Genomic DNA, 9,349 nt, shown 5'->3' on the forward strand with positions numbered 1-9,349 from the left:
CCGACCTCCTATGGAGGAGGAGAGGGAGACTTGCCCATCTCTAAACATCAGGATTCAGTCCTTGACTATCTTCTCACCCTATATGCTGGCCCCAGGCTCCTCCTCTTCTCTCTCCCAATAGCCCCATGGAGACCTTGCTCAGCCTCCTGGCGGTAGCACCACCCCCAAGTCTGGTCTAGACCCACCCTTGCATTCCAGACCTAAACATCCAACTGCCTAAAGAGCAGAATCCATGAGGACCTCCCCCCACAAACGCCATATGGTCACGGGATAAAGTGACCCCATTTTCTCTAAAACCTTTTGAAGCAGGTTGATAACAGCACTACTGAGTGTTCCACCACCCTTCAAAAGCTCACTTACCACATGAAGCAGTGGCTACCAAGCTGGATAACCCAAATATAAAACAGTTCAATCACTGCAGAAAGTTCTACAAGGCCACACTCCTTTAGAAATTGGGTAGGTCACTGTAACGTAAGTAAGATCCAAACTGGGCCCTGGAAGATGCCCATGCTTTGGTCTAAATGTTTGCCCCCTCCAAAGCGCAAGTGGAAGCTTGCTCCCCGATGTGGCAGTGCTGAAAGTTGGGGCATTTGGGAGGTGACTGGACTGTGACGGCTAAGCCCTCATGAATAGAGTAATGGGTTAATGGATAAATGTGTTTTCAAGGGAGTAGCACTGGGGACTTCATAAGGAGAGTATGTTAACATGCTCCTGCCCTGTTGCCATGAGATACCCTGCACAGTCTTGAGACTCTGCAGAAAGTCCCCACCAAGGCCGCCTTCACCAGATGCGCCTCAACTTTAGACTTCTCAGCCTCCAAAAATTAAGAAATATGCCTCTTTTCTTTATAAATTACCCAGTTTCAGGTATCCTGTTATAAGCAACAGAAAACAGACTAAATACAGGAAGAGTGGAGCTGGGGCGGAAGAAGCAAAGAATCAAGGAAATGGAATGAGACAGCAGATTGTCACAAAACCCAGGAGGCCCAGGGTGCCACTCCAGGGTGGGAGTTTAAATTTTATCCTTTACGTGATAGAATTTTAGAGCAGGAGATTAATTATGCTGCAGTAAATCTATTAGATTTTGATCACGTACTTTTTGACCAGCTTACTAGTCAAGTTTTGCAAGAGCTGATTTAACTACTTCTACTATTTTCTCTGGACTGGATTTCTCTCATAGCTACTCAGAGCCAAGCTCCTACTGAATGAGATCATTTGACATTTTATGGAGTCAAAGAAAAGTTTTAAAAGTAAAGTGAAAATCCTTTGGCGCACACCTTTTAAATGAATCACCACCTTTCTAGCACCGGGACACTGCCCATCACTGGGGATACTAGGATCCCTGAAACACCTGCCTCACTCTCTCCTAGTCATGTTTTAACTGAACATGGGACAGAGACATGGGAAATACCTTTGTTCACCCTGAAATCCTCACTGCAAACACAGCACAGTACAATGCCTAATTACCTAAAGTCCAGCACACACACTGGCCATGGGTACTGAATCAAGTCCCATTTAGCGTGTCTGCCTCAGGCAGGAAATTCCCTTTGAATGAGAGTCCCTAAGTCGGGGGAAAAAAGCACCCATGAGCTGGAACTCAATTCCACTTCAAGACTGAGAGGCACACGACAACCCTAACAGATCACCCAGTTCACACCCCTAATTTTAACAAGTCTGGGACACCTGGACTAAAGACACACACCCCCAAACCCTTCTTCTATACTCACAGACTGTCACTGGAGTAACAAAGGAAAAAATGGAAGTGAAACCAAATCAAGTGGAACCTTTCAAACATGAGGTTAAACTCTGCTCCTATGAATGTCTTCATGAGAGACTCCTCAGAAGGGTGGCACTGGGTTTACTGACCAGAAGCCTGGATGAAAAGACCTGCCCAATCACAGAATTCTGCATTCGTCTTCTGACCATTCCCCCACCCTGGCAAGCACCACCTAGGGACCAGTGCTTGCTTGCAGATCTGTCCAGATCTCTGTTCAAGCCTTAGCTCTCCTCACTTGAGGACCAGCCTAAATACTAGCTACTTTCCTGTGGTCATACCTGGAAGGTGTCTTTTTTTTTTTTTCGGGCTGTCTGCCTGTACCACTCGGGAGCACTTCTGAGGTCCACCTTGTGCTTATCATATATACCATCCAAACCATCTGAGTTCCCTAAAAGCAAAGCTGCAGATAGTGGATTCCTTCCTCCCACAGCATGTAGCACAGCAGACAAGAGCTCATGGGTTCAGAAGCAAGGCACTGCATCCGCGACCCTGCAATCCTGCCCAATGACTATGCTCTCCAAGCTTCCTAATCTGTAAAAAGGGGGATATACTAGTACCTAGTTCATACGGTTGTTTTCTGAGGACTTAGGGAATAGAGAGAGACTTAGAAATACAGCACCAGGACACAGAAATCATTCAAGTACTCGCTATAATGGAGTGATTGGCAGTGTTGTGCTCAAGCTCACAGTCTGGGGAGGAAAAAGCGGTGGGAGTGGTGATGAAGAGAGAAGAGCAACCAGCACTGCAGCTCCGTACATTAAGGCTGACACAAAAATCGGAGTGACTGATGTCTGGCTTCACCATTTCAGAATACGCATGCACAGCCTTGCAACATCAAGGTCACAGATTTGGATCCCTGTATTGACCAGCCACCAAAAAAAAAAAAGAAAAAATAGGCAGGCAGTAAGCAACAGAAAACAATAAAGGAAAATGTCAAGCAACTATTCAGAAAATGTAGTTCTACACTTCACAGGGCAGCCTATTCATAAGCAGCTATTTGCTAAAAACCCTGGACTTCCCACAGTCAACAAAGGTATGAACTACCTTAAGGTGAACAATGGGAAGTGGGGGTCAGGAAGACAATATGAACGAGCCACAGATCAGAGAGGGCTGCCAGCTCTCACAAGTGCAAAGGAATGATGCTGGTTGCCAGAGCAAACAGGCCCAGGGATGTCCTGAGAGATGACACAGGAGAAGCAAGTTGCAGGGAGCACATGATGCAACTCAAAAGGGTCCAGAGAGATCCTGCTCCAACACTGGTAATTTAAAACTACATTTCTGAGATTACAAAGATATGTGAGTTATTATGTTGAAATAGATGAACATGAAGGTGGTGTTATTTCCAGGCAGCTAATCTGTCAGCTCACTGGTTTCCTAGTGTCAAAAGGAAAACAAACGAAGAGTTTCTCACACACAACTTTATTACTTAGCAGCTTTAACTGAAAGCACTTTAGAGCCAAGTAATGTTTTACAAAGATTATAAATGAAAACAACTTACACATGAATATGACTATCTTTTTCAAAACTTTCACGTACGTAATCTTATTCCTCATAATTACAGAATAGAAAGGGGAAACTGCTTAAGTAACAAGTCATGCCTGTACAGTAAGAATGCAATTCAGCTGAGAAGAGAAATGGAATTAAATAAGGCCAACACCAAAAGTAAATGAATGAGGGAAAACAGCCATTTGCACATACAAGTTTAATCTTCAAACTTTAGAGATGGGTGAAGGAGTTTGTAATAAGCACTATTCTTAGAAGTAATAAGAGGTTTTTTCCATACTGTCTCAACTCTGCCCCAATTTCAGAGGTATGAATTACTCAAGTTTACGGTATTGTATTACCTAATCCTTCCACCAGACAGGGATGGGGGAAAGTAGAGTGGCATCATACACACCACCTGGTGTAGCATGTTGATATTCCTAAGTGTAAGCATGTTATGAAGAATGGTACCTTCCCAGAAGCTGTCTTCTTCAGCCTGCGGGTTCAAATGCATGCGTGAACAAATGTCCCACAGCAGAGAGCAGACGCTAAGCCACATAAGGGACCACAGTCATAAATCTTAGTTTCTAAGTCTATCCACATCCACCACCACCATATAAATGATCAGGTTGGCTAGAGGCCCATTGGGTTACCTTCTGCAGCAATGGCTCCAAGCCAACATCAAATCCTGGAGAGTTTTCTAACAGCTTTAGTGAAGAGCCCCAGAACAAAGACTTTTCTCCATCTGCAGTTGCTGCAATAGGCCCACTCTGACAATTCCTCATCCCCAAGAAAGATCACGAGCTGAAAAAGTGGGGGTGCACAGAGGTCCTGGGCAGGTTCACACCACTGCTGATAAACAAGTTACTTGATAACTTCGTAAAAACTTCTGGAGCAACTGTATAAGGACAAACCAAAATGGTTGCTCCACATTGTTCCTAAGTCATAAATTTGTAAATGTCTACAAAAGCAGGATGCATGCGAAAGTCCTCAAAACCATCCAGAGACTTTTAATTAACGACATAATAAATTTCTCATTCTCAGAGTAAAATGCAGGAATTCATTTCTTTCTTTCTTTCTTTTTTCTTTTGGTGGCTGGCCAGTACGGGGATCTAAATCCATGACCTTAAGGGGACTGAATATTTCCAGCAGTGAGAACTGTTAAAAAAAAAAAAAAAAAAAGACATAATAGAGCTAAACACTTGTTTTTGATTATGGAAATCTGAGTAGGCTTTTTGTAATACTAGAGGAATGACAAGCAGCAGACTTTACAAGAACTTGAGTATAGAAACAGCTTAGCAAATAGCAAAATTACAACTGTAGCTTTTGCAAGCATGTAAGGTAGATTAACCCAGTCTACTGAAATGTTCTCCATCATAATTTTATTCAAGTGAGTGTTCATTGAAACTTACTATCTACCTGGTCTCTTATCCAAGATCTCCCCCCTGTGCTCCCCCCGGGCTGTTTTTCCAGCCAAAGTGGGCCCTATTACTGGTGGCCTGAGTCCTCCAGCCTGTCCAAGTAACTCTTGAGACTTGGCTTGACTCTCTCAGAGCCCCCACAGCAGCTCCCTCTGTGCCTGACACAGGGTAAGATAAACCGTGTCTTTCATTTTATCCTCTACCAAAAGATGTGGTGTACACACATCCTTAGCCACCTTCACTTTACTTTTTTCATGAGTAACTCATTCTTTTTTTTTTTTTTTGGTCTTTTTTTTTTTTCGTGTCCGGCAACGGGATCGCAACCCTCGGTGTTGCACCCGCACCTCGCTCAGCCAGTGAGCGGGAACCGGTCTGTATGTGGGATCCGAACCCTCGGCGGGAGCGCCTCCGCGCTCCCAAGCAGCGCACTGTAGCAGTGCGCCACCGGGCCGGCCCATGAGTAACTCATTCTAAACACACTTCAATTCATTCTGGTTTATGACCTAGTATGGAAAATGAGCTTCCCTTTCAGCCATCTAAAATTTCTTGCTCCAGGGCCAGCCTGTGGCTCACTCGGGAGAGTGCGGTGCTGATAACACCAAGGCCCTGGGTTCGGATCCCATATAGGGATGGCCGGTTCGCTCAGAGATTTGGGCTGGTTGGTTGACTTAGTTGGTTAGAGCTCAGCCTTGTAACCCTTCAGCCATCTAAAATTTCTTGCTCCAGGGCCAGCCTGTGGCTCACTCGGGAGAGTGCGGTGCTGATAACACCAAGGCCCTGGGTTCGGATCCCATAGAGGGATGGCCGGTTAGCTCACTGAGTGAGTGTGGTGCTGACAACACCAAGTCAAGGGTTAAGATCCCCTTACCGGTCATCTTTAAAAAAAATAAATAAATAAGTAAAATTTCTTGCTCCAACTCCACTTCTAGTATAGTACACTCTGTTCAACAAAGTATCATAATGACCAGGAGGCAGGTGGAGCTACTACCCGGGGTGAGCAAGTGAGGACAGAGACAGCTGAAGGTGCCACGTTTGAAGCCAGCCTGTTCAGCACCCCTGTTCTGCACCTGGTCAGGGATGGGAAAATGACCTAACTCAGAGTCCTTGGCCACCAGACAGCATTACCTAGGAAGACACACTATTGACCTTAAGGTCAGAATACCAGAAGGAGAGAACAAGCTCTGAAGCAACCATCTGAGCCCCTGGACTCAGCTGTGCCTGAGCCTCATGCCAGACTTCTTTGTCTCATCAGCCAACAAATTCTCCTTTAATTTGTTTTGTTTGTTATCTTCATCTGAGAGAGACCTACCTAATACAGCCATTTGCCAACAGACTGGTAATCTTAATAAAAAAGTTGGGAAGACAGTATCTGAGAATAAAGAACAAGCAGCTTACCCCCATACACGTGAACACCACTATATACGTCTTGTTGCACCTGTTGCAAGCTACTGACTTGACCTTCACCACTACATGCTTCTTCAACCTCCTGTACCCCATTCCCTACAAAGTTTCTACCAAGCAGTGGGTACAGGAAGAAAAGAAACTAAAGATCTATGCACTCTGCCTGCTACTAGAAAGCATATCCAGGACAGTCACTCTTGGGCAAATGAAGAAATAAGATTGAAAAATGCAAAAAAAAAAAAAAAATTTAAAAAGGTACCCACAATTACCATCAAATAGCATTCCCCCAAAATGCTATTCACACTTCTCTGACATGACCCACAGTAGGAAACCATTTTATCATGTACATAACCCATAAGATCAAGTACCCTTTTCTGAAATACCCTTGAAATGTAACACCCTAAGACATTTCCTTCCCCCACCCCAAACACCAGCTGCAATCCACCAAGTTCATTTCATAATCCAAGGTTTGAAAAACACAAATAGAATTGCTTTCTCCTAAAATCCAGATTCTAGTCCAAGTTCCCTGGAACCCAAACGTATGCCCCACTTTACATATAAAAAACTGAGGCTTGAGAGAGTAGGCAACTGGTCCAAGGACACATGGCAGGTGTGGTGTGTCCCCAGCAGCCCAAGTGCGGCTCAGGCTGGCACCCACCATTGCACTGGCAGGTTCCATGCCCTGTGTAGTTCTCATTTCAACCCTTATGATAATGATCTGCTCCCACAAAAAACGTTTCATCAAACAGCGTGGAAAATGTTTCAAGTAGAAAGTCCCCAAATTTATCACACCTTCTTTCCTTTCTTCTAAACAAAGCAAAACAATCTCAAAGGCCAAACCACTTGCCGGTGTATATGTGTTACTGCTGAGGTAAGACAACCAGGGACATTAGCCATACACAAAGATAGAGTAATCACTAATTTGTATTTCTGGAAACTGCATAATACCAAGGCCAACACCTCTCCCTCAGCACTGGCTGCGCAGTGTGCCACTGCCTCTTGATGTTAACAGCAGCTAGTAACAAATAAGGAGTTTCAGCTTTGAGTAGAGACCATGACAAGGAAAGTGACTACAGGCAAAATAGGAAAGTCCTGGACAGCCTTCCTCACAGTCCGTTAGGCAGAGAGCAAAGCAAGCACTCCTGGTCTCCACCTTTCCCACCCCAACGCATCTTAATAAGATGTGAGGCCCAGGTCAGTACCCACATGGTCCCATCTTTGTCCACTCAAACTGATTCCACTTTATGAAACTGAGGAAACCGAGGCTTATGGAGATTACGTAACTTGCCTGAGATCAAGGCCGGAAGGGGGTGGGGGGGCTGGGACTGAACCCTTACAGAGAACTCCACAGTTCCCTCTCTCTGGTACAAGGCTCCACCCAAGCCCAACCAACCCTGGCTTGCCACAACCCAAGGTCCCAGAACCTTCCTACACTGGGCAAAACTGGCTAACACATGTCAAGGAAAAGATCACAGAATAACCTATACCTAGAGAAAACTAAAGAAAAGTCTTATAAAGTATGTCACAGATCAAATAGAACAGATAGAAAAGGTATTTAAATTCTCTTAATTTGAAGTTAATGCTCAGATTATCTGACCAATCTCTGAAAGAAATATATGCTCCAATTGTATTCCACACAAACAAAAGTACTTCTTGTGGAACCTGATGGCCCCTCAGAATGGTAACTGGCATTGCTGGTTCTTCTGTTCAAAAGGCAGGACCCCACAGCCTCCCAGTCAGGAATTCCACTTCCTTGAACTCCACATTCAGGTGCCTAGTTCACCCTACCAAATCCTTCCAGTGGCACACACCTTCCTGGGGGTCAAGAATCCTTTCACCAAACCCAGATGTCTACACAATTTGAACGGGGGCCAAGGGAAGGTATGGAGAAATGTTCTGCCTGCACTCTGGAAAAAATTCTGTCCGCCAGTGCCTTCTGGCTCCCTGGCCATGCCTTTCTTCAGATAACCAGGGGTTTTTTTTGTTTTTTTCTTTTAAAAGATAACCGGTAAGAAGATCTTAACCCTTGACTTGGTGTTGTTAGCACCACACTCTCCCAAGTGAACCACAGGCCGGCCCCTGATAACCAGGTTTTCATAAAATGGTCATGTTACATTTTAGGCCTGGGCCACCTTCTCCTGTTGGATCATTTCCCCAAACTCTCCAGCAAACATCCCAGGGTGGATGCCCCGCAGAGCTGCTACATTTCCACTAATCCCATTACATCACTTAATCTCATTATCAGATGAAAACAAATGCAATCCCCCCTTTAAATCACCTCCTCCATTGGTCTCCACTCACAGCTCACTTAGAGGAAGAGACAGCAGACACAGCTACTCTGGAAGGGAACAGGTAGATTTTGGTGTCACCTGGAAAGCAACTGCTGCACTGTCAGTTGTTCTACTCTCATCCCTGGCTTCCTCTTCCCACTTCCATTCTTCACCCTGGCAATGACCCCAAGTAGCTAACCTTGAAAGGGCACCACATTGCTGCCAAAACCTGTGCCGTGTGCCCTCTGAGGCACTGTCACATTTTACCTTCATCTGAAAGAGTGTGGACAAGTAAAGCTCAGGGAAAGTTGAGTGACAGGCTGAAGGCACACAGCAGGTAGCAGAACCAGGATTGTGCCGCACCGGTGGCATCAGAGTCTTTGAAGCAAGATAGCAAAAATGAGAAAGAACTGAATGCCAAAAGGCTGCTCAAGCCCGCCATGGTCACCCTCCCTAGAGCATCTGGATGATGCTGGGCTCCTATCGCAGGGCCAGGACACTTGATTTCAAGAAGCAAAGTCCAACTCTACGCAGGAGAGGGTGGAACGGTCAAAGAGCAAGAGCCCAGAGACATTTCTACTTCTCAACACATTTGAGAAGATGTATTTTGTTTTCACATAACTGTCATTTACAAGGGAAAAATGTTAAAACTTCACCCTTACAAACAAGACACTAACAGGATCTAACTGAAGAAATGAAAACTCGTGCAACTCTTCTAGAAAAATAATTTATATCAAGTTTTCAAAAATAAACACCTTTGATCTAGTGATCCCTTCTCAACATATGAAAAAGAAAAAACTTGAAAATCATGTCCAAATGTCCAAAACTAGCAGAGTAAATTATGATACATTCATACAATAGTTAGGCATCCATGGGCTGGCTGGGCTGGTTGGCTCAGGGGGTTAGAGCACAGGCTTATAACACCAAAGTCAAAGGTTTGGATCCCTATAACCCTGAGCTGCAAAAAAAAAAAAAAAAAAAAAAAAAAAAAAAAAAAAA

The sequence above is a fragment of the Galeopterus variegatus genome, unplaced genomic scaffold (genome assembly GCF_000696425.1).
Source record: "Galeopterus variegatus unplaced genomic scaffold, G_variegatus-3.0.2 Scaffold1344, whole genome shotgun sequence".
NCBI classification, from domain to species: Eukaryota; Metazoa; Chordata; class Mammalia; order Dermoptera; family Cynocephalidae; genus Galeopterus; species Galeopterus variegatus.